Source organism: Rattus rattus, chromosome 5 (assembly GCF_011064425.1).
Source record: "Rattus rattus isolate New Zealand chromosome 5, Rrattus_CSIRO_v1, whole genome shotgun sequence".
Classification (NCBI taxonomy): domain Eukaryota; kingdom Metazoa; phylum Chordata; class Mammalia; order Rodentia; family Muridae; genus Rattus; species Rattus rattus.
The window spans coordinates 26,563,406-26,590,287 of NC_046158.1; positions in this window are offsets into that span (position 1 = coordinate 26,563,406).

Here is a 26,882-nt window from a genome sequence, read left to right on the forward strand (position 1 = left end):
ATCTGTGTTGTTTAGTGAAAAATGATCCGTAGCCATAAGCAGCAGCTAGCCCTCACCACAGCAGCTGGGATCTGTCCCCAAAGAGAGTTATAGAGGAACCATTGCACGCATAGCATTGCTTTGCAAGAATCTGATTAGACACAGCATGGTAACCAAAAATGTGAAACAAGCAGATTACAACCTTAGAAAGTAGGATTTGCTTGTCCAGTCCCGGTTCTCTATGTGTGTTCCATTTTGTCAGTAGAAAGCCACCATTTCTCTAAACTTTATAGAGGCAAATCATTTTACGTGATCTAAATAGAAATAAAATTATGGGAGGAGAAAGATCAAATAGAGGTGTGAAAATCAAAGCCAAAATTGTGCCTCTGCCATTGCTCTTAGACAAGGGGGTGGGGAGAGTGGAATGGCCCTGCCCAGACAGCCTGAGACCTTTTGAACGCAGAAGGGCCGTGAGGAACCAGGGCAGGAAAAGGAAAGCCGCATGTCTAATGAATTCGATGAATTTCAGAGTAACTAAACTTTTCCCACAATGTCCCTTGAAACAAATCCCAAAGAGTCACACCATTTTAGAAGATCAAGGGAACAAAAATCTCATCAAACGAGAACAGGCCAGTGAAGGAAACCCTGGTCCCAGTAAATCTCTGCTGTCTGAGAAGCAGACCCCACATTGTCAGCCCTTGCACTCCTGCCTCCCCCAGGCCAGGGTTCAAACCCAAAGTCTTGCACTTTATACTGAGGTGTTCCCTCAGGAGCTCCCAGCCCTAGGGAAGCTAGAACCCTGCAATGCTCTAAACAACTGTGCATGTTCAATTTAAACATTAGTCTAAATCCCACGTCCTTTACAAGATGAAGACACTCAGACACAAAACATTTAAATCCAAAGTCAAATAGCTGTCTCTGGGCAAATGCAGGTCTCTTGACACCCGTTCTGTGCTCTGCCCACGCCTGTCAGTAACTGGCTCATTCTAAGTATATCAGCAGAATCAAGACTATGGAAAAGAAAATAAAGCTAGAGGAGACAAAGTCCTTCCATTCTCTTGCACAAGTGATCCAGTTTGCAATTGTTGCCTCCCTCCCTCCCTCCCTCTCTGCTGTGAGAAGTAAAGAAGCTCGGGTGTGCAGCCGCAGAGCTGCTGAAACACACAGCGCTTCTCAGATTAGCATATGACTCAGGGAGTACAAGCCACTTTCTTCTAGGATTGTGACACTTTCTCAAACTGACAAGTGTGTTGACATCAGGCAATAAACACAACTGACCAGTATTCGCCACGATGTTTTACTCCTCGATGCCTTGAAATAACAGACACTATTTTAAAACGTTTTAAAAATAGCTTAACTGCAGTATTTGCTTGTTCCTGTTGAGAGCTACAAACAAGAATAGCTGCTCACGAAAGCTTGCATAAGATAGGCTACATTTTTCTATAAAACCAGAACCCGTTCTCTAATGTCAAAGGTTAAAATCAACAACACTGCCCCAAGAAAACCAAGATGAAGAAACCTAAGAGGGATATTTCATTCCTGCAAAGAAAAGAAAAATAATGTTCTGTGTGAGACTGTTAGTGGGTGCAGTGGCTTTCGTCTTCCATCAGTGTGGAATGCATTATGTATGCATAATAGATTTGCAATGAAGCTGAGGACCGGTACGGAACAAGTGTACCTTGAAGTAACCTGCAGCCATGATTTCTAAGATAATTTAAATAACCAATACTGCGAGTGTAAGTACAGACTTCTGTTTTCAATTGCCTACACTCTTTTGCACGTATGATCTTATGCATGTAATCCATAGATGCTTAATATATTTTTATAATAGGGTTGATAATCAAAATAATCAAAGCACAGCTTGGCATATTCACTAACTGAAGGGTTTTTTCCCCCCATCTCTTTCTTCTAGAACTGTTGTAATCAACAACTGAAGATAGCTGGAAGAAACTGCTTTACAAAGAGAGGGCTGACTTGATTCCTATCAAATGTTACAACTCTGTCAGTGTCTTCTATGTTGTTGAATGATTTCCCAAGTCTTTCAGACTGGGGGAAAATTATACTTACCCAGACCACATGACCGAATGTCCTCATATGTTATCAAAGAGAATCAGATTAGAACAGCATTGTAAATAGCCGATCACATGAGCAGACACTAGGCTGGAAGGTCATTTTTGTTAGGACAGAGATGCTTTAAAAAGATCTAGGAAGACAGAAAACTGAACCGACAACTAAATACTACCATGATCTCATGCTTCATTTTGGGAAACCGTGTAGAGGCAATAAAGAGAATTTTCGGACTATTTTAGATACAAGTATGCGAGGATGGTGAGCTTGCTGTCTGCAAGGAGCTAACTGCTCTCGTATAAATGTCAGAACTGACTCGAGAAGGATCTGGGCCAATATAACATCATCTCAAAAAATAACAGCTAGTATTATAGACGAGGTTGCAAGCGGTACTTTGAACCATGCCAGCCAAATCAAATTGTTTCCCAAAGGCACATCTTGTAGTTTCTCCTGTTTCATTAAGATCTAACATTCAGGTAGGCAAATGCTGGGCCACGGCGTCTCTTTTAATATCGTGATTTTTCATTGTGATTTTGGCTTTCCAAACATGCCATATTTCTTTAAGAGGAGTAAAAAAAAAAATCCAACCTTGCATCATAGCATTTCGCATATCTTATGCATGTGTGCTTTCTAGCAGCGGTCAGGACATGGTCCTATCTGTAGTCCTTACCGTGCAACACGGCTTCCAATAGCATTGAGGATTGACGTATCTGAGGCTTGTGCATCAGAAGGATATTCACCCACCAATTTTTTTCTTTCAGATTGTTCAAGATTTTAAAAGCAGGAAATAACATACCTTATACTATTTGTTTTGTATGTTTCATTTTATATGTTTTCTTTTATACATTTTTTTTTACACCAAATGAAGTGTTAGGGGCTTTTTATACCAAGATTTAAAAAAAAATGAAACTTTTTTTTGTTTGTCCTGCCCCCTTGACATTTCTACATTTACCATTGCAATCAAGAAATAATAAAATTCTGACTTCATAGAGTGTTTACAACAGAAATACAGGTCTAAAGAATTATTAGACTCCTGTCTTCTCGTGAAGGACTTACACGGCTGCACAGGTGACATATCATGAAACACGATCCCCCAGTGTCTGAAGCAATTTAACTGGAGCACATCACCATGCTTTCAGAACCAAGCAGGTATGAATTCTGGCAGCCGTTAGCTCACTGTTCTCAGCTCACAGGGGTCCCTTCTCCCTTCCCCCTGCCAACCCGTTGGCACAGTCCCCAAGCCACTGTTTCCTCTGGACTTTGAGTCAGCAGCTTCAGCTAAGAATATGAAATTCCGGCTGGTACAGGCAACTGCGACCCCTCTCTGAGAACCACACTTCTGTTGACTGCCTATCTTGTGCACCTCCAGACCAGTTTCCCATGCTACAAATACTGACAGAGAGAGATCAGAGCCAGAAGGCAGATGACATGGCTTTGCTGTCAGGAGTGTTACTCTCAGTCAAATAGGGTAACCTTTTGGATTTATTTATTGGTTAAGTAGAAATGAAGACTTGGAAACACTGTAGTTTGTGAGGCAACTTCCAGAGTTGAAACTCTGCACTCTTAATCTCTCATGATCACTCTTCAGATCTCCCCTGTTCAGTACTGTACAGGTTAAACAGGGTAATAGAAATATTAGGCCAGAGCTGAAAACTCTCTCATCATTGCAGTAGCTCAAGTGGACCAGAGCAGTGACTTTGTAGTTATCTAGTAAATATTTGTCTAGTGAGTCAAGGGATGCTCCAAGTAGATTCAGCACAAACACAGTCCCTTCCTAGGGCTACTCTGGTCCCGAGAAGGATCCGTTATTCTGCCTGGCCTCTGAGTGGTACCCTCCTTAACAGCTGCCTACACTTTGCATCCTGTTCACTGAAGATTTTAGAGAAAGCTGTGGCTTGTTTTTCCTGTGTCTCTCAACTCCCTAATTGTAGGATTGTCCCATATTACCATATTCTTACCATGGTATACCTTACTTTTTCTGTGACACTGATAACTGCTAAGATCAACTGTAGGACAAAGATGTTTGTTTTCAGATGGCTGTCTGTCAAAATGGACCATGGATTAGCCCCCTCTAGTTAACCTTTTGGTCTAAGACACATACCAAACAAAAGTCCATCATTATTTAAATTATAATACTACTTCAAAGAAATGTGTCAAATCGTTATATGAATTTCATTTTCAGACATTAGTCTTCTCTTTACTTTGTTTACATTTTTCATTCATGAAATTTAGAACATTATTTCCCAAGGCATTTTTCCCCAAAATGTCAGCCTGAGAAACCAGGGTTTTGGTTTTGCTCAGCAAGAGGATAAGGTGAGCAACATGGAAGAATAATTTAGAAGAAATATTATAAATACTGGTTACATGATGGATATTATCAAGATAAAGGGCCTGATAAGTCTCATAAAGAAAAGTCGATTTGTTCTTGTGGCATTTTCTCAATCTATTGTCCAAGAAATATTTTACTTTGCCAGTGACATTTGGAAAGATTCATAAAGGAAAGGAACATTTTGAGAAACATTTGCAATCTATCCTAATTTGAGGCTAAGAAGGAACTACAACACAAAATTTATTAAGAAATGACAACCTTCAAATTCACACTGCTGAAAACATTTTAGCCTTAAGCTTTACCCATGAATAAAGTTTATATTGAAGAGACAGCTATGGTTTGATGGATGCTAACACTAAAGTATTAAGAGGTTGGGCCCCACTGAGGCATGCACTACACACGAGAACAATCTGTAACCTCCCATATTATAGCCAAGTGTGGAAATAGGGAGGGACACACTTAATGGATTGAAACGAGGAACCAACACATAGAAAATGACTTCTAACTAAGAAGGGATGATCTTAGAGAAATGTAGACAGGAGATCATTATCTTTCTGCCAGATAACTATTCCTTATGCATTTTAGATATGGCAGAAAGTTAGGTTTTGTTTTAAAGTTGATTTAAAGCATATATTCATATTGAAGAAAAACACACATGCTAATTTATCCTAATTCGATACATCTATGCAAAAGCAAAAGGAAAAGTTAGAGTCAAAAACCAACATAGCTGATGAAGGGCAGATGTAAACTACAAAGTCCCCATATTAGAACATACTCAAACACGACGTTGTTCCAATGGGCAAACTGCCATCAAGAGGCACATATGGAGCCCTATAAACAGAGAAAGATAACAGCTCTCTTAGTGGCTTAACACCTGTAGGTGACCCTTGATTTGAGATTTGACAGGGGCACTACCAAGGGTTCAGTGTAGATCCCTGCAAACACACACCCTATTATTAACAGCTCAGCTATTGGCCCTCTGCAGCCTGAGCTGAGAATCGTGTTCTGTTCTCATCCTAATGATGTTTAATCCCTCTAGCAAAGGGAAGAAGAGAAGCCAGAAATGAAGAGAGTCAAAGAGAAGATTTTGGCTTCTGTGGCAGGCCCTCTCTGTGCCCTGTGGGAACAAGGTGAATTTTAACTGAAGCCTGACTTTAGCTAGAGGATAAAGCTCACTTCCGGTGAGAGCAATCCACAGGACAAGGTTGGGTATGCTGACCATGAGCACAGGGCTACAGGATTTCTAAAAAGTCCTGAATGTGTCCACGCATAGTTGTCCACTCGAGCAAGTTCATTGTGACTTTAACCACTCACTTAACACAGGACATGAAAACATCCTTATTTCCCAGTTCTTTCTCTCACAAGCTCCACCTATGAGTTCCAACCATGATTTCCCAGCAGATAGCCTCTAATCATTTAGCCATATTTACTGAATATCCCTTACATGCCAAGGGACACATGGACACTAGAAGCATAGAAGTTCAGTTACCCATCAGAGCAACGCAATGGGGTAGCTTCTGCTAGTCTTCTTATACAGAGTGAGGAGTTCCAGGTTCAGAGATGCTGAGGAACTTGCCTAAAGTCACACTGGTAGGAAGCAAGTAATGAAGGAAGGCTTAAGCCATATTCTGCCTGCCCATAATCCCCGCTTCTAATCATAGTGGCAGGATACCTACCACACTCTCTCCAGGGGCTGCACCTGTGCTCTGGGTGACACTAAAGCTGTCTTCCACTGTGAATAGATGCTGGCTGCCAGAATCTGCTTATCTCACAAGCATCCTGAGGTAGAATGACATTTACTCTAAGAGTCAAGCATCTTCAGAACTTAGCGTATTCCCATAACATATACATTGTCTTGGATTTATAAGAATGACCCTTGTCCCATATCACAAAATGATGTGACTAAGAAATGCTTGTCACCTGATTGACCTCTACCTAGCTCTGTATCTGTAGTGCCTTCTATTACACTAATGCATACACTTCGCTCTTCCCTTTTCTAGGTCTCCTCTGCTGTGAATGGTGGGCCCTTTATCCTTCGTGGTGCATTATTCTAACTAAAGCAGAAGCCCATTGTCTTTAGACAGATTTCAGATCGCAATCCTAGAATATGTCAGTTAGTATATCCCTCTCCTCGGTTGCCTTTGGCCAAGCAATACTGTTAATTTTCAAGAACAGATTTTGAGCTTCACTGTAAACAGGTAAACTATCATTTAATCGGTTCTGCTTACTACAGCAGTCTCCGGGTCTCTGGGGGCAAGCCATAGTAACCAGGCTTTGCTGATCTGGTTTCCACAAAAATCTATTAAAAGAAAATCCTTTAGAACAGATGTGTTGACAAATCCCCATCCACAAAGCAGTCAGGCTGTTTAAGAAAAGTGTTGGTTCAGTATTTGTTCTCTATTGTAACTGTATGTTTGTGGGGTGCACCAAAGGCGGTGATGGGAAGGGTTGGGAAAAAAACAGTTCAGCCAGGTGAGGCTGGAAGGAGAGGAGCCCAGTTGAGAGAGAAAGAAGACAGGTCAGGAGTCAAAAGCACTGTTTCAGAGGCCCTTGTAAGAAACAGAAGAAAATCGCACCAAGAACTTAGTCATTACCAGGGATTCAGTCCCAACAGCTCATTTCTGAAGAAAGCAACCTTAAGTGACTTTCTACCTCACACTCCCTGCTCCCCAAAGTACTCTCTCTTAGGAAAAGAAACCACTAACTTCTTATGCCTGAAAAAAAGTTTCTTTCCTCTTTCCTCTTTCCTGTCTCTCCCCCATGTCTTCCCATCTCTCTGTTCTCTCTCTCATCAAGCTATAATAACATCCACTTTACTATCATTCAGAACAGTCTGCTATGTCCATCACTGACATCATCTTCCCTGTAGACTACTCATCCCCACTGCTCTCAGTATCATACCCTTTTACCAGTTCATCCCTCATCCAGGAGCCCTGAGGGTATATCTAAATATGACTCCGCACAGTCTTTCTCTTCCTATCCTTTTGCCCTACCATCCTGTCTCCATTGTCATGGTATTCTAACTCAACTTCATTCAAAATGATGGACAAGACCCTTGGAGATTAGACTTCACCTACCTTTCCACTCTCCTGTTTCCATAGTCACTCCAGAAAGCATCCTTAGCCCTGACTCTCCTGTCTCTATAGCATTGTACATAGAGAACTCAATACAAAGATGGGCTCATCACCCTGGGGAGCTTATGCCAGTCCTTCAGTTCTTCAACTGAGACAATGAGTGAAATAAGGACTGTAATTTATCTATTTGAAAAGTCTCCAGATATAAAGAGTTGTCCCTGAATATCCTCAGGGAATTGACTTCAGGCTTCCTTGAGAATATAAAAATCTCTGACTACCCAAATCAGCTATAAAAATGGTACAATATTTTCATATAACCTTTTTTATCTCCTCATCTAGATTACCAATAATACTCAGCATTGTACAATGTCAGTGCTACATAAGTAGTTGTTGCACTGTATGCATTGTTTGAAAGTTCTGTCTATAGTTGTGTTAGTTAGGGTTTTGCTGCTGGGAACATACACCATAACCAAGGCAACTCTTATAAGGACAACATTTAATTGGGCTGGTTCAGAGGTTTAGTCCATTATCATCAAGGTGGGAACATGGCAGTGTCCGGGTAGACATGGTGCAGAGAAGCTGAGAGTTCTACCTCTTCATCTGAAGGCTGCTAACAGAATACTGGCTTCCAGGCAGCTAGGATGAGGGTCTTAAAGCCTATACCCATAGTGCCATGCCTACTCCAAAAGACCACACCTATTCAAACAGGACCACACCTTCTAACACTGCCACCCTCCCAGCATATACAATCCATCTCAATAGTCAATAGAGATATAATCTTTAAAAATGCTTTCCATCCACTTTTGGCAGAATCCATAGATATGAAATCCACGAACATGAAGGAGCAAATTGGCCCAGCTGCCTAACCCCAGCATCCCCATAATCTTTTGGGCTTGCATCTTTCAGAATCCTTGATTTTTTCCATAGGTTATTTTTCTTAGGTGTATGTATGCTTTGTGTGTGTGTGTGTGTGTGTGTGTGTGTGTGTGTGTGTGTGTGTGTGTGTGTGTGTGTGTGTGTGTGTGTGTGTGTGTGTGTGTGTATATATATGCCTGTGGAGACTAAAACAAGGTATCAGTTCCCACAGGACTCCAGTTACAGATGGTTGTGAATCTGTCATGCTAGAAATTGAACCTGGGTCCCCTAGAAGAGCAAAGAAGTGATCTTAACTGCCCAGGAATCTCACCAGACTCTCTCGCCATTGTCTTTTAATATGCAAACATGCTTGCCTTCTGAGGAAGAATTTGTGATATCCTCAGTGTAAGTCCGTGTTCTTCACATAATAGCTATGGGTTCTTGAATGCAAGGAACTTTATCCATATCAACGCTTTCAAAAGTACAACCATTATGTACCAAGAGTACACAACAGAGCAAGGCAATGAAGCGTAAAATTCAAAATGTGAAATTAAGTGTGTTTGTACATATGTGTTTCTTGTGTTTTTTTTTCTTTTTATTCTAATTTCTTTGGGCATCTTCTGTTGTTGTTTGCATGTTTGCTTACTTCATAACAAGAGAAAATAAAAAAGGGAATGGACCCAAGGACATGGGAGGATGGGAAGTATCTGGGAGGAGTTGAAAGAGGAGAAGCTATGATTAGACTATACTGTATGAATAGAAATTTTCAATTAAAAGAAAAGAAAAGAAAAAATAAAAATTGAATCTAATCAATCTGAAGAATTGGATTTTCTTGGATCATCTGTATGGTTAAAATGGACTTTTTACCTGCAAAGTGCAATAGACACACACACACACACACACACACACACACACACGCAGAGAGAGAGAGAGAGAGAGAGAGAGAGAGAGAGAGATTTACCAAAAATAAATCCCTTTGTGTAGTAGTTAAATTGATCTCTCTGGTGGAGTTCTATCTGCAGTTTAATCACAGTATTTATTGATGTTTCCATAAATGTATCTGTACTGGAGCTCAGTTTATTTTCTGGACCACAGCACTCTAATTTCAACCACTCCAGAGGATACCCGTCATTTTCATAAATTCCTTAGCTTCATAGGAGGTCTTCCTTTCTCTTCAGTGAGACAAATGAACCATGTTCCATCATTTAAGCTCACAGTAGATACTATAGGGGAAGTCCTCAATGCAAAAGACAGCAATTTATTAGACACTCAACAATACTATACTAAGTACCAGGAGGGGGACGCTAATGACCTAGATAAAGACCCTGAGAGAGAGAGTCATCTCAGGTGCTTTGCTTTGCTTTGGTTTAGGTGTGAATAGCAGTCAGTCTTGAATTGCTGCTGGCACCTCATTCCATTTCTCTCCTAGCCTAACTCTTTTCCTCATCTCTCTTTTCTGTCCCCTTTATGCTTTTCTCTCCCTTCTGTTCACCACACTGAAATGAAATTAACGATCTCAAATAGATCTAAGTTCCCAGAGTAACATCAAACCTCCTTCTTGTTCCTCTTTCAACTACTACTTGCTCATCCCAAATGGGGAACCCCAAACCCCTCTCTGCAAGGGAGAAAGAAGTCCTTTGGAAAGTTTTTTTTTTAAACTTCTCTAAGCATCAACTTCTATTAAAGGAAATCACATCTGCGCTCTCCTCTATATCAGTTTGCTGTATCAGATGAGAGAATGAATGCAAAATACGCTAGCACCAAGAGTACTACACAAATCTTATCACCATCATGGCATTTACATGCTTTTAAAGTAAAGCAAAAATTAAGAAATAAGCTGGTGGTACCGCCAAGATCAAAATAGCTCCCTTGTTCTTGATATAGAACTGTGCCTGTGTCTAAATGTACAGTCGCAGAGTCAATCTCACTATTTAAGAATGTATGTGCTAGGGAGGTGGGAGTTGTGGGGGTCATTAAAGATGAAAAGAGAAGTAAATTCAGGGACTGGGTTAGGATTCCCACACAGTCCCTTTGGGGGACATTATGACATTGACATAGGGACAATAGGAGTAATGTTAATAATGTATAGGCAGAATTTATTAGGCAATCTGCTATGTACCAGGTACTCTTAGAGGTACTTTTCTGTATATTAACTCTCTCTCCTCCAAACAATACTGTGAGGTAGAAATGGTTCAGACTTTCACTTGACAAACTAAGACCACACAGTTGTTTTACTGAGCATCCAGAGCAGTGCTCTTAGCCACTGTGCATGCTTTCAGAGCGATGCTGTGCTTAAGTTCCTGGGTCACAGTGCCAAACTGGCTAGGGAGAAGCTCCTGTACCACTCACGATTACCTTAGATTAATGAGATAATAAATGCCAAGCACGTGGTCAGCGAACGATAGCTATTACTCCACAACACACTGCCTCGGTTTGCTTTGCTTTGCCTCCCAAGCAGTGAATTAGCTCTGCCGAGTGTCCCAACGCATAAGCAACTTTTGAAGGCAGTATATTTAAAATAAGTTACCAAATGGAAGCTCACACAGACACTAGTGAACTGACCAAAATGGGTCATTACGTTCATTACCCCAAGCCCTCCCAGGCTTTGCAGTGGAATGGGACAGAAAAAAAAAAAAAAAAAAAAAAAAAAAAAAAAAAAAAAAAAAAAAAACCATTGCATTCATTTTGCCATTCACTCAGTACAAAGATGGCCCTCTGTGTATAGAATTAATTGAATTTTTGTTCCCAAATCAATCCATACAGGGTAAAGCAGACACAGCCTAAGGTCTGTCTCTCTAAACAGATAAGGTGAACCAGGGAGCAAGGCAATTTTAGATAATTTTAATGTAGTTAGTCCGGTTGAATAATTTAAGCAGGAAAAAAAAAATTCCCCGTTTAGCCTTAATGAGGGGTTTTTTTCTTTAAATGAAATAATTTGGGTAATTGTCTCAGATTTCTATTTCACTTCCTACATACTTACAAATCTTAAATTTGCAATCGAGAAACTCTAGACTTATAAGAAGAACAATGGGTTTAGCTCTCAGTCAGAGACAAGGAAGATTGTATGGCAGCCTGGACATCACTGGACCACGCCCATTCTTAGCGAGGCTACTTTTCATGAGTCCTTTGCCCAAACTTCCTCTCTAGTCTTGTCTGTGATTAAAAAAATATGACCGATTATTTCACAATAGGGTGTGAGTTACTCACTGTATAATGTTTCCCCAGAGTGTTTGCCACTTTACGAAGGAAGAGCATGGCAGAAAATAATGAATCATGACTGGTGGCATTTTCAGTTACCCACCCCAGGCCTGTGTCTTGGAACTGGGCAACTTCCTAGCTTCCTTTCAGATCCACAGGTGTGTAGTTTTACATGATAGCAATAAAAAAAGCTTAATTTTTTGGTAATTCTAAAAATCAGCAGCAACCTAGCATATCTTTTAAAAAAGGAAAAAAAATATTATCATCGGCAGAAGACCACAATCCACTGAACTATTTATTCAGGATAGCAAAAGGCTCAGAAATAACAGCGTGCATTTTTCCTACTAACGTTTTTGATGCCTTGCTACAGTTTACTAATATAAAGTAACAGATGGCCTGGCAGCCTAGATCCATGGTAGAGTGTTTGCCTAGGCTCAGGGTTTGACGCTCAGCACAGAAAGGAAAGGCTGCGTGTGCTCCTGTGTGCATTCCAGGACCCACAGAGGACACCTGAGATCTCACTTCACTGATACCTATATGATACGGTGAGCTTTCCTCTGCAGATACACCTAGGATGACATTTAGTTTGCAAATGAGGGGCTGCAAGAGGCTAACAATTCTGTCAAATTGGAACAGTAACAACCAAATAAAACTGCAACTGTGGTCTTTTCCTTTCCACACGACACTTCGTAATTTTGGATGGCGTCTGGACACAGGTAGCTGAGGAAGTCAAATTGTGGACAAAGAGATAGAGTTGTGTGCTTTCCAGGTACCCGTGGGTAATCCTGCTGATTCCATTTCCAGATACATAATTCTTTAGCTATAGAAGAAGAAGATGATTGTGCATCATGGCACATGTCTGTACTCAAGCACTCAGTTAAAAAGGGAATTTAGAGCATTTAGGGCCACCCTGAGCTACACAGAAAGGCCCTTTCTTTATATGAAGTAAAGAAATGCCTCCAAGAAAAATAAAAGCGTAACAACAAAGAGAAATGCCACACAGGGAAGACGCCAACTTATTAAATAATGTAATTAATGTAAATAATTAAATAATGTACGTTTTTCAAGGAAGTGAATGTGACAAAGCTATGGGCCATAGCTTCAGGTAAGCATAGGTATCTATGCTAAGCACAGGTATCTACCCAAGTGCATCCCCAAGAAAAATACACCCCGGTTTAGGGATATAACCTTATAGCTTCAATTTTAACAATTGAAAAAAAAATGCACAGTTAAATAGAGTTTTCGCCCTCTTAGGCTCTCACAATTTAACACATGGTTTGCTGGGACATTCAAACCACATCAGGGGCCTCTCTAGAAAGGTATTCTGAAAACCTACACTGTATGAGACCAGCATTGGAGAAGCAGCCAAGTAATGTGTGTGGAAATCTGGAGGAAAGTATTATTACAAAAGAAACAGAAAATGCAGGGTTTCTGAAGGTAACCCGAAGTTAAAAGAGTGGCAAGAACATCAGGTTGGGAGCTAGAGAGGTTCAAGGAGAGAGCACGCAGAGATCACTCAAATCACCCAGATCATGGGAAGGGTTTGATGCCGAAAGTGCATCCTTTTTAATTGGTGTGTGATATGATCTAACTTATTTTTTGTATGGGAAGGTTTGTTATCTTTTTTTTTTTTTTTAATTACAAATGGCTTTTAGGTAGCTTGTGAAGTCCTGAGATGAACAAACATTGGATCCTCCTTCCTGAGCCTTCCAAATGCTGCTATCACATTGTGTATTCCAAAGTCCAGGAAAAATAGCATCTTGATTGCTGTGTGAAAAATAAACCAGGAGGAAAGAAAACGAGGAATTCGAAGAAGTTGTTACCATCTCATCTACAGTGATTTCAGCTGGACGGGAGCTGATGAGAGAAAGTGACCGTGGCCATGTTTCTAATTAGCACTGGTCATCTCCTGGCACAACCTGCAGCAGAGCTTAGCAGGCTTCCTGATGCCCTAGCTGTTAGGAGCGAGGAAGGAGAGACAGAGAAGACTCTCTTTGCTTGATCAGCTGGCTTCATATAGTAGATCTCAAGGGAGTGCTGGCAAGAACTTGGAGAAAAAGGGAAGTCCCAAGAGTTTTACCTGAGACATGAGCACATCAATGGGTATGCTGATCAGGAAGGTAGAAGCTCGAGCTGGCGGCTTCAAAGACTTCGGCTCTTACATGGAATTCATTAGATTACAAGCAGGAAATAAGATGGATAGAGCCATACAGGAGCAGAAGACACAGCCAAGAGACCAACAGGCCAGTTGCAGAAAAATCCAGAGAGCAGCGGCATTTAACATGATGTGCAAAAGAGAAAAATATAGTTCATGGATGATGAAACAGAAATGATGGTTGGGAAAGAAATCTATCCTACCTCCCTCACAATGAGGGAAAGTAAGATTTAAAGTTCACGATGATTCCTCTGTTTACCCCTCAAATTAACAAAGACCAAAGTCTGCAGTCTTCTATGACAGTAAAGATATAGGGAAATAGTCTCAGGCAGGAAGATAAGGAGGTACATGATAAAATACATTGCCTTTGGAAGGTGACTTAGTAATATCGAAGTCATGAATGTAAACATATGCTTTGACCAAGAAATGCTACTTGTAGATATAGTAGAAAGATGAACAATTGCAATTGGTTAATGCAGGCATTGCCAAACTACAGTCAATAGTAATAAGTTGTAAACAACATGAATATCTCCAGGAACTGAATAAATAAATTATGACTCATCTCAAACATGAAATCTTTTTAATTATATGCCTGTACATGCCTAGAATATTTGTGAAAAGATGTCTGATGTCCTATTTCTTTTGAATATTCTGGAAATTTCTCTAAGAGCATAACATGGTTGATGCTGGGCATGGAAACTCCGTGGGGGGAAATGTTCACTGAATGCCCTTCTGTTTTATTAATACTCTGGGGCATTTGTATATAATCTCTATTCAAAAGTAGTTCCTTAAAGGAAAGTAACCAATGCTGACAACAGGTCAAAGAAGCAAGTGCTAGCAATCAGCCACTTGTAAGAGAAAATGACAGTGAGGTCAGAGCATCTTCGGAATGGACTCCCTGGCATCATCAGGGAAAAAGCAAAGAACACTGTTAGGTTGATGACAAGTGCAGAGTTCTAGTCTGGACAGATCATGGATTTGTTTCTACCTAGAAGAGTCACACAGCCTCTGAAAGGCCTGACACTTTATGGATAAGGGAAAGAACACCATTTTAAGCCCATCTGTTGACCAACGCTGTTGCTGAGATCAATGAATGTCCTTTCATTGGTAAGCAATAAGCCCATTTAGATAATATTAGTTTTAAGACTTTACCACACACACACACACACACACACACACACACACACACACACACACACATACACTTTAAAACTCTTTTTACCTATCTTTGCTTTAACAGCAAACATGTAAAACTATATGATGGCTTAATGGAAAATCATGACACCCTCATCTTCCAGAGATAACTTGATTAATTAGTGTTAATTAACAATAGTTTAGAGGGCTGGGACATAGCTCATCTGGTAGCATGGAATGCTTGCCTAGCATGCAGAAGGCCCAGGTTTGCTCTTCCTTACAACATAAACTGGGTGTGGCATACATATTTGTAATTCTAACAGGAGGACCTTTGTCCAAGTTCATCTACAGTTGCTCAGCAGCTTGTGGCCAGCCTGAGATATACAAAACAACCATCCTGGCAGGAGGAGGGGTGCAGCAAAAACCTGCATGTATCTTTTAATCTTTCTGATATTTCTCTTTTTATTTCTATTTAGTGATAACTTTAATTTTGAAATTACAGTGACACTTCCTTTTCTTCCCTTTCTTCCCTCCAACTCCCCTCATGCACACCCCTTTTGTTCTCTCTAATTTATGGCCTTTAAAAAATTGTTGTTAGTTATAAATTTGGGGAGGGGGTTCCTTGAGGAAGACCATTTCTCTATTATAACCAATAATGCAGTTAATATTTTTAAATGTATTTATATTGACCTCTCTTGATAAGTCTCAATCCAAAACCAAAATACTGGAATATAGTTCCATCCAATTAACCTTGGAACACATATGATCCCCATTTATGTTTGACTTCCAATGGAAAAATCACAAAGTTGTTTTATATAGCATGGAAAAATGCTCAAATAAACGTGCAGAGAGGGACAAGAAGCTTGGACATCAGTTAAATGTTACATTGTTGAGTTGGGCACAGAGGGTAGCAATGGAAATAAGTCTTATCTTGTTGAAACTTAGTGAAACTTAGTCTGTAACTCTGTGCTACTCACTCTTTGGCCAAGATCATTACGAATTACCTGACTTGGTCCCACTTGAAAGAGAAATTTTAAAGATGCTATAAATATTCTTTCTAATCAAATTAATCTTTGTTTGCATAAGCAGATCCATCTCTGGGGCAAACCAAAGAACAGACTTTGTACATAAATCATACAGCACACCTCTGTCTGCGATGTGAATTTTAGTCTATTGAAATGCAGTATGCATCAGGAGTAAAGATACGTCTTTGGGGGCTGAGGTGACAGCTCTGTGGGTAAAGCGAGCGCCGTGCAGTCATGGGGACTTGCACTTGAATCACCAGCAACCACATAAACACCTGCTGTGGCGGCATATACACGTGACAATCCCAGCACTGGGAGGCAGAGAGAGGAGAATCCCAGTGGCTTGTTCTGAGTTTTAGGTTCAATGAAGGAGTCTGTCTTGAAAGAGCAAATAATAACAATACCAATAACAAATGAATATAGTAGAAGAAAACACCAGACACTGGCCCCTTCCTCATGGATATGCATTGGCACATGCATAAATAGATAAATGATAGATAGATAGATAGATAGATAGATAGATAGATTAGATAGATAGATTAGATAGATAGACAATAGGTATAAAACATCTCTTTGCAATATACAGAAACCACTATAGAAAATCAAAACCAATCAAACTGCAAAATTATGGAGCCCAGTTCCAATAGATATCTCTATAAAGCACTACATCACCTAAGGCTCAGGGCACATAGTGGAAAGGGAGACAAAAAGATGATAAAAGCCAGAGAGGTCCAGGGAGTTTGTTGTGAGATTGTGTCTTCTAGTAATGTTAAAAGCTAAACCCATAGAGTCTCACCAACATGGCCTCCCAATGTGAGCTGAACAAGGCTGACACCAATGGACAGACCAAGATGGACTGGGAAAGGCCCATGAAGCTTCAGCTCTCCACAGAGAGCTATAGGCAACTGAGGAAAGCTGGGAGCAAGAGAGGTGGCCTTCCCCAGGGACTAACACACCAACTTGTTGTCCATTGTCAAATAGTCAGCCCTGAAAACATATATATGCACAGCATTATATGGAAAGAGCAGGTTATGTTTATGAATATATAATGTATTTACATATAAATATAGGCATGCAAAAATAATTAGTGAAGAAAGAGGTCTGGATTTGGAGTAGAGAGGAAAGGGATATGTAGGAGGGTTTGGAGGGATGAAAGGAAAGGGAGAAATGTAATGATATTATAATATCAAAAAAATTTAAAAGAATTTGTTGTCCTTTTCATCTTCTAATTCTAACATCTATACGTGCAACTAAACCACTGGGAAAATAGCAAAATGTAGTCACATGAAAGGAAATGTTTTTGTCTTATTGGTTATAGTGGTCTACTTAGATGCCACTATAAAGTACTTCAGACTGAGTGGCTTCCACAATGGACATATGTTGTCATAGCTCTGGAGGCTTGAAACCCAAGAGCAGGTAACAGCCTGACATGTTTCAAGTTAAGGTTTCCTTCCCTTGCTTGACATAGCAACCTTCTCTCCATGCCTGCCTATGGTAGGCAGAAGGCAAATTCCTTGGTGACTTTTTGGATAATCCCATCATGAGCATTAATTACCTTATCTATCTCTAATAACTTCCAGTAGAGCCAAAGTTCTAGATATGATGATGAAGGCTAGAATTTCAGTCTATGAGTTTTGGGGAAACATGGCCATTTACTGCACACTGCCAGTCCTTTCTGGTAACTAAAATGATGGTAGGAAGAATGGGGGAAAACAATAAGTCTCCTGGATTAGAACCAAAGAACATGAGTCGTGTCATCAAGTCCCATGTGTCCTTGAGCTGGACAACCAATCCCTTTCAGTTTGGTCCACCTGTTAAAGTACAACAGGTAGACTAGAGATTCATTATGAGAGATGACATTTCATTTATTCAAAGTAAAAGGAATGCTATAGAACTTAATTCTTCTAACACCAACTAAAACTAATTTCTATCCAGCTGTGAAAAGATAATTGAATTATAACCTTATTTTTCTTTCAAAAATTATCTCTCCCAAACAAAAATCCAGTTTTGAGCCTAAAAATAAATTACAATATCTATAGGAAATGTACTTTTAATGATGCGAAGCCATGTATAATGTATATCACATGACTTATAAAGAACAGAGAGACACTGGGGAACAATACACCAGAGAAAACATTTAAATGATTTCAGATTTCTTATTAATTTCCTTTTCCTACCTCATTGTCATCTCTGAGTTTATTCCTACATACTAGGAGAATATTATGGCCAGAACCCATATTTTTTAGTAATCTTCCCACTTTCACAGTATATATAATAATTGCCTAACTCATTTTATCAGGGCGACATGTGGGTTACATGATTGTCACTTTTAAATTCTGCGAAATTTACATGGATATTTGGAGATTTTGTTTAGTTTAAAAGACATACTTTAATCTTGAAAAATAAAAATAATCTTCAAGTTCAGCCAATAGTGTTTAGTAGGTATTTACTACTAAGGTAAGTAAAGCAATGTTTGTTCTATTCAGTTAAGAATAAGTATAGAAGATATTTTATAGTGACAACTGGAAGTATAAAACAATTTCTGTGCAACAGGCACTGTATTTCTCAGGTAGAATCAAACTGGTAGCTGCTTTCTTCTATCAAAAAGTCATTGCAGTACATATCATTATTTCAAACTATTTAGTTAACAGCAGATCAAAAAACACTTAGAGAAACTAGCTTCATAAGTCAGTGGTAGCACACTTGCCCAGTGTGTGAGGCTCTGGGTTCCATCTTTAGTACTGGCAGAGGTATGGGCTCTCAGAGAAATCAAGTTTAAGCAATTCCAGCAGAGAACAAACCTACCCCATACACCAACAACTGCCAGAGATCCCAAGGGCAAGGCTTTGCAAAATATTAGGAAGACATAGCCTTCTTCATATTAAACACAAGTATAGATTTGAGAGGATTACACTTATGCAATTACCTAAAGAAATGATTAATAATTATAAGAACTCTACATAAAGACTATGTAATTGTAAGGACAGCAACCAAATGTCCTCCTCCAGTGGTACTCCTGACTCTGAAGCATTGCGGGTCCACTTTCAAGAAAGCAGTCAGCACTGAGCCCGAAGTATTTCTCTGGTCCACACTCACACTGGTTTCATGAATTCTCCAATGTGAAGGGAGAAATCTCCCTGTTGTAATAAACTCTGATAGTCGTTGCATATTTTTGGATATAAATTTATGTTTTATTTAACATTAGGTATTGTAGTACGTGGCTTTGCAATATGCTTTCACGCATTCTCAATTACATAGTTATTACAGACACTGATTAAAAAAGTATTGTTGGGAGAAAGTAAATCCCAAGACTCCAACTATCAACAACAGTCAAGATTTAATTCTCAAAGTAAATGGCCTGAGTAAGTAATACTCTGAGAAGAGACTGTTTCAACTCATTGTACTACCACTACCAGGGTGTGTGCATTTATACCAGCATTTCTCTAGTAAGCTAAAGGGGAAACTACTAAGACTTCGATAGCATTGGCCTGATTTCTAGCATCTTGTTACATAGCTGAAGGGGCAACACTGAGACACATATTCTCACAAATAAAGCCAAAAAATTTCTATATTGAAACATTGCACTATAAAGCTATAAAGCCCTATAAGACAGACATGGTCCTTGACCTCAAAATGATTAAAATCTCTTAAGTAGAGTAAACCTAACAAGTAGGGCATAGGAGAGCAATTGAGTGAGACATCTAACATCAGCCTTTCACTTCTACATGCATAGTCACACATGCATGGGTGCACCTTCACACACACACACACACACACACACACACACACACACACAAATGTACACACACAAGTGATGACAATAAAATAGTAATTTCAAAAGTATAAAATTCACCCAATGTGCTAGTGACTATTCCAAGAGATTTATAACAAACTCACGCTCTCATTGAATTCTCATATTATCAGTATGTGATGGGTGTAATTATTCTTATTGGTGTCTTTTTTTTTTTAATGAGCAGACTAAGTTCTCCAAGTTTTAGCATGAAGGTTAGAGTTATAAATCAGGTACATGTTGACCTGGCATTAGTGAGCCTTAACTCATTTCTGTGATATCTCCTTTCCACTTATAGGCCAAGCATTGTAATATAGCATGTATTCCAGAAACAGATAAAGAACAGCAGGTTCTAATAGAACTCATTTCAGTCACAAAATATGGAAAAGGTTTAGTAGAGCTGTCCTTTAAACCACAGTAAGAACTTTTCATGAGATGTGCAACTGGAGTAAATTAGGTCTTTCATGACGGCAAAAGGCACATAAATGTATTAGTGAGCTCTCAGTAGCTCTGATTAAGATACCAGAGACAACTTAAAAGGAAGAATTATTTTGACTCCTGGTTTCAGATTGTTTATTCTATTGTCCACTGGCTTCTATGACTTTGGGTCTGGAGTGAAAGAGAACATCATAGTCACAGGACACATATAAAAGAAACTCAATACTCTTGAGTCTACGATGAACAGCATCAAGTCAATTTCTGAGAAGTCTTCAAGACATCTTTCCATTGTCCCGATGCAAATTCCTTGGTATCTTCTTTCATTACTTCTTTTATTTTTGTAATTATAATTTGATCATTTTACCCTTCCCTTTCTTCCCTTCAAACCCTTTCATATACTCCTTATTGCTTTCCATCAAATTCACGGCCTCTTTTTTTTTTCATTAATTGTCTCCATGTACTTATAGGTATATGCATATATACTTCGAAGTACAACCTGTTCGGTCTGTACGATGATACTCGTATGTATGTTTTCAGGTCTGACAATTTGGGATTGGATAAGCAATTGGTGTGATTTTTGCTGGGAAGACTATTTCTCTCGCCCTCAACATTCCTTAGTTATCTATAGTTCTTGGTGCAGGGTTAAGGCCTCATGGTTCCCTCAGCCTTTAACTGTCAACTTTATCATGTCTTTTGTCTTTGTTCAGTTCAGATTTAAGCACTCAAGTTGATAAGGCTTTATGGAGGTGGCTTCTGACATTACCAGGAGACATAATCTCAAGCAAACTTCCCATTCCTCTGTCTCTTTTAAACTCTCCATCCTCTCCTCCATAATGATCCTTGAGACTTATGTGTGGGCGTTGTATTGTAGATGTATCTATTGGACTGGGCTCCACAACTCTGAATTTTAGTTAGTTGTATCTTTCTGTAATGGTCTCTGCTTCAAAGAGAAGTTTCCTTGATATAAGCTAAGGACTACAGTTATCTCTGGGCATAAGGATAAAATATTTACAATGTACTTAGGGATTACCCTGGTTTAGTAACATGGAAATTCCAGGTTCTTCTCCAAGATCTGTGACTTCACTAGTCCTGAGTATTTTGATGGGTTTCCAGTAGCGATAATTGTTTCCTTTTGTTGTAAGGGTCTTATGTCTTAATGGAAAGCTGTTGATTACAAGGTTTGTGAGCCACTACATACCCTTGGGATTATCATGCCATACTGGTCATTGTTGTAGTTAGTTCATAGATTATAGCAAGGTAGCATTGTTGGTTGCCTGTTTGTTTTGGTATCTTATGTGGTGCCTTCTGGTACCATGAAATCTTCTCCTCAAGAGGGAGGCACTAAACTAATTCCAGCTCAGGGGCCTCTGGGCCCTGAGTCTTAAGTGCATAGTATCTTCAACAAGAAGAACTTACCTTTCATCTCTGGTGGTTGACCAAGTGTAATAGCAAACAGTCTGTAAAAATTTTGGCTACCCTGACCAACAATTTGAAAGAAGGCTTCTCATTCCAGATATAGGGGAGTTTGTTAAATGATCTTTAGGCTTGGAAGGATAATTGCCAGACCAGATGAAAAAAATTTCTAATAGATTATATATGGATAGTTATACCAACTTACATATGTTAGGCTTCTGTTGTTAGGTAGATAGTTTAATAGTATGATTTCATGTAACTTTTTCAGACATCCTCACTGTTATTTTATCCTCCTCTCTCATCCTTCTGTATTTATCCCCCTTCCTTAACTAGAGCCTCGCTGCTTATTTCCCCAGTCAGATCACTTGTACTCTGCTATTCCCTTCTCTGTGCTCTTGCACTCCTCTTCCTGGCAACAGCCCCTTTTCACTTTCCTGGGATTTGGATCTAAGTCTAAGAAATTGGTGTTAGGAATCTTTTAAGTAGCACTAGTCTCTTCAATAATTATACCTTCCTTAGCCCAACTATACAAGAACTTCTGTGACCAAACCACAAGTTTTTGTAGTCTTTCCGCTCTCCTTTTTGTTCCCAATTCTCCATGTAAATCTGGCTAAAAGCAGCAGGGAGTAACTATCTCACAGCTGACATGCTTGGCAACATTTACATTCCCTTTACCAGATTAATTAGTCTTTCCTCTTTAAACTCAGCCTCCTACACAATTTTAGAGTACAGACAAAATATTGGTAAGTTCTTTGCCAAATGCAAATTAATGGTCTCTGGTATAATTCCCAGTAAAATCTTTGTTCTCATCTATCTTAGGTGCCCCCCCATTGTTATGATAAAGTACTTTAACCAAACAATTACAGGATCAAGAGTTTATTTTAGTTTAGAGTTCAAGCAAAGTCCATCATTTTATGGAGATCAAGACAGCAGGAGTTTAAATGGCTAGTTATGTTGTGTTCACAGTCAGAAGAAGGCAATAAAGATGTGAGTTCTTATAATAAGCTCACTTTCTCCACTCTAATACAGCACAGCAACCCTGCTTAGGGAATGATGCCACCTACGGTGGGTGGATCTTCTTATCTCAATTAGTGCTATGGTGGTTTAATGGAGAATGACACCCCCCACTATAAATTCGTGTATTTAAATGCTTGTCCCTAGTTGGTGGAACTGTTTTGGGAAGGATTAGGAGGTATGGTCCTATTGGAATAAGTAGTAATACCACTAGGGGTTGGACTTGGAGGTTTCAAAAACCTGGTATGGACCAGGTTTAGTCACTTCTCAGTCTCTTTCTCCAACATATGGATAAGATATAGGCTCTCAGCTACTGCTCCAACAACGTACCTGCCTGTCTGCTGCCATGTCCTATTCCCCTGTAATGATGGTCATGGACTTACCCTCTGAAACCATAAAAAATCCCAGTTAAATGCCTTTATTTATGTTTCCTTGGTCATGGTATCTCTACATGGCAATATAAAGGTAACCATAATTATAATAATGCCCCCCCATATATGCTCAGTGGCCCATCTCCCAGATAACTCTAGATTTTGTGACAATTACCAATTTTGTCGATGACTGTCGACAATTAATGTTGACAACGTTAACCATCCTAACTTCTCAAACCCTAAGAACACAGCCTTCCTGGCTATATTTCTACTGAGATCCCTGTGAAGTACCACTCTAATCTCCCGTTCCATTTGTTACATTCGAGAGCATCTTCAGTCCATATCTCCAATGTCTCCTAAACTCCTCATGTAGGCCAGTTTAAAGGTTTAGGAACCATGGTCAGGTTTAGTTACAACAGCAACCCTACTTCTTTGGTACCAACTGTGTGATTAGTTACCTTTCAGTAGCTGTGACCAAAATATCTGAGGAAACAACTTAAATGAAGAATTGTATGGTGTCGTATTTACTTTTCTCGTTGCTGTAAAAGATACCTGATAAGAAGAAGCTTAAAGTTCCCAGCGCTAGGGTCTATCATGGCAAGGGAAGTATAGGAACAGGAGGGAGTGGCTGCTCACGTTACCTCCACAGTCAGGGGACACTGCTGTTGGCCTTACTTTGGCCATTTTATTCAGTCCAGGACCTCAGCCTATGGAATGGTGGTACCCACATTTACTGGTAGGACTCCCTACTTCAATTAACCTAACCTAAAAATCCCTCACAAACATGTTCAGGGGGGTTGTTTTCATAGCAATTTTAAATCTCTTCAAGTTGATGAGATTAACCATCACATTTGGGCTCACCGTCTCAGAGGTCTCAGTTTGTAAAAGACTAATTCCATTACTTTGATGCTGAGGTAAGGCTGAATAACAAGACAGTAGGAGATGACTTGAAGATGAGTTTGTTTACCTCATGGAAGGCGGGAAGCAGTTATGTGACCCTGGGGCAAGATATACACTTTGAGAATTTGCTTCCAGTGACCTACTTTCTCTGAAGTTTTAATAACATCCCTAAAAAGTGTCACAAGCTGGGAACCAAACCTTTAGTGTATATCTCTTTGCAGAACACTAAATGACTAAGCTGTAAGAATGGGCAAAGTTATGGAGGTAGAAAAGCATAGATTTTGTAAAGGAGAGATGATTGATAATCTATTTGGAGTAGCAACCTACAAAAACTAGTGGCATAGCTTGTAAAAAACCTGGTTAGTGGCTGGTTGGACTCAAATGTTAACAACCAGGTTCTGTTCTGTGTTTAGACTAGTTTATAGGTACCACTGACCTATTGAAAAGTTTGAAGGTCTTAAAACACTGTAATTAAATGAGAAAAACAGCAACTAGGCGGGATCCTATTTGATGATTGCTAGCAAACATTGTCTCAATGTAAGAAAGTATTAGGAAAGAGCAAGCACAATGTTTGAAAAGCAGCTAATTAAATGACTATAGTCTGACCGGAGGGGTCACAGTCCATGCTGGGACATGAAAGTTTACAAACTCAGTTTCCTCAGTGTAACCCTGGCCACCACTCACCCTAGGAGAAATGATAAAGTAATGAGGAAAATAAAGTGATTCTTATTTAGTAGCAGGCAAATTTGAGTTCGTATTGCGTACCGAGCACTAGGCCAGAACTCTTCACCGTAACAGTCCAGGGTCTGCTCTTTGATCCCAGGCTCACTGCAAAGGAAGCTATTGAAATCAGTCTTTCCCAGAGATCAGTGAGAGCATCACTTTTCAAATGACCAGCTCGCTGGTGATAGTCTCCTTCCTTTCATGCCATCATGGATAAACACTGACAAAAGTCCTCCGATTTCCTTTCCTGAGCTCCCATTAGAGCCGCTAGTCAGGAACAGACTTCTGTCTCCAAGATCACAGTTTCTTTTACATTAGTTACATTTCTTGGTGCTTGTTTCCCGGCACTTCTGTCTCTCCAGTAAACTCTCTTCTCTAAATCAGAGTGTAGGATGGGTTATTTCTAGGAAAAGCTCCTCAAATAAACGGATTCCACCCACCGTGCATTCATTCTGGTATCGTGTTCCTGCGTTCTGAAGCACTTCTGGAACCTGAAGCGCACAATCTGTAATGGCTTACTTAAACTCTCTCCATGTGAGGGGACAGGGGCTGGGAGACAGAAAGCAAGAGAAAGACGTCGTGGCTGTTATCAATCTTCACTGGGGAAGTAGACTTACTCGCCCACATTTCTACTCACAGAACACTGCTGAAAGTGAGTAAGCTACGTGCTTACCGGCCCCATTAGGACGGAATGTGGGAGAGTAAGCTCTGGGGTTGAGCCAAATCATTCCATGTAAGTTCTTTAAGGATAGGAAGTACTTTTAACTGTTTTGCATCTCGGGACTGTCTATCACAGTAAATTGCACACTCTGAAAATGAGTAACTATCTGAATAACTGAATAAATCAGTGCTTTCGTAGCCAACAAGAGGTCGATGGAAGAAAGTAGTGAAAAATCAAATATGAATGATGTACTTACTTTAACCATGTAAGTGAAAGTGTGTGAAAAGGGAAATGACCCTGTGAGTTGAACTGAGTTTTATAGATTAATAGTCTGTTTTTCATAACGTATATGAAAAATACCTTTAATAATAAATCTGGTTATTTAATTCAACCACACGGACTACTATGAGCGTGTGCTCTCAGCTAAGAGGCAAAATGCATGTATTCCTCCCCCTCATTTCTCCTGCCGGACTCCCTGTCTTTTCCACTCTTGTTAAATGATATGGCAACTGAATAATTGTCTGAGAAAAGATGCTCAAGTACCCAAGACCTATAACGAGTGTTGTGTTGTTGGAAAAGGGAGCTTTATAAATATTCTTAAGCTAAGGGTCCTATGTAAAGTTCAAACCATAAATTCAGCAGGCATTCTAAGAGACAGGAAAGTAGATGACAGTGTGATGCCTCCAAGAAACACCAGTGAGTTCATATGTTGATCCAGAAAAAAAAAATTCTTTCCCAGAACGAACCTCCAGCAAGAAAGCAGCCTGCCAAAACTTAACTTCTTAACTTTTATCTTCTGCCCACCCCTTCGTGTGTGTGTGTGTGTGTGTGTGTGTGTGTGTGAAAGAGAGAGAGAGACAGAGAGACAGAGAGACAGAGAAGACAGAGACAGAGATAGAGACAGAGATGAGATTTTAAACTACAAGATTTGTGATAACTGGTCACAGCATCGTAAGATCCTGATTCAAATGGCAATGCCCTCCTTGTCTGGGATGAACCTTAATTTGCTTCTTTTTCTTTATCACTGACTTTAAATTATATACAGAAAGATCTGGAGAGATGGATCAGTGGTTAAGTATACATATTGCTCTTGCAGAGGACCAGAGTTCAGTTTTCAGTAAGTATAACAGGCGGCTCCTAACAGCCGATAATTGTAGTTCCAGGGGATCTGTCATCCTCTTCTGGACTCTGCAAGCACCTGTATGCACTCACACACACACACACACACACACACACACACACACACACACACTCACACACCCACACACACACTCACACACACACACACACACTCACACACACACACACACACACACACACACACACACACACACACACACACTCTCACACACACTCACACACACACACACACACACACACACACACACTCTCACACACACTCACACACTCACACACAACACTAAAATAAAGTAAAAGTAAGCATATATGTCTAGAATCTGAGCACTTTTCCCCCGTTTTGCACTCGTAGTGATCTGATCCATGATGATGCAAGCTAGGAGTGTCCCTCTACAGAATCTCTGTAACTCCACCATGAGTCCTTTTGACTAGTCTCCATACACATAAAAACCGACATTGTCAAAACTAAACTTAAGTTACATCAGTGAAAAACACTATTAGCCTCTCACCCCCAACTTGACCCAAAATTAAAGGGTAAATCCTCATATTAGCCATAAGGTCACAGTCACATTTTGCCTTAGGTTTTTCTTAGGAGATATCTAGATAGATAGATAGATAG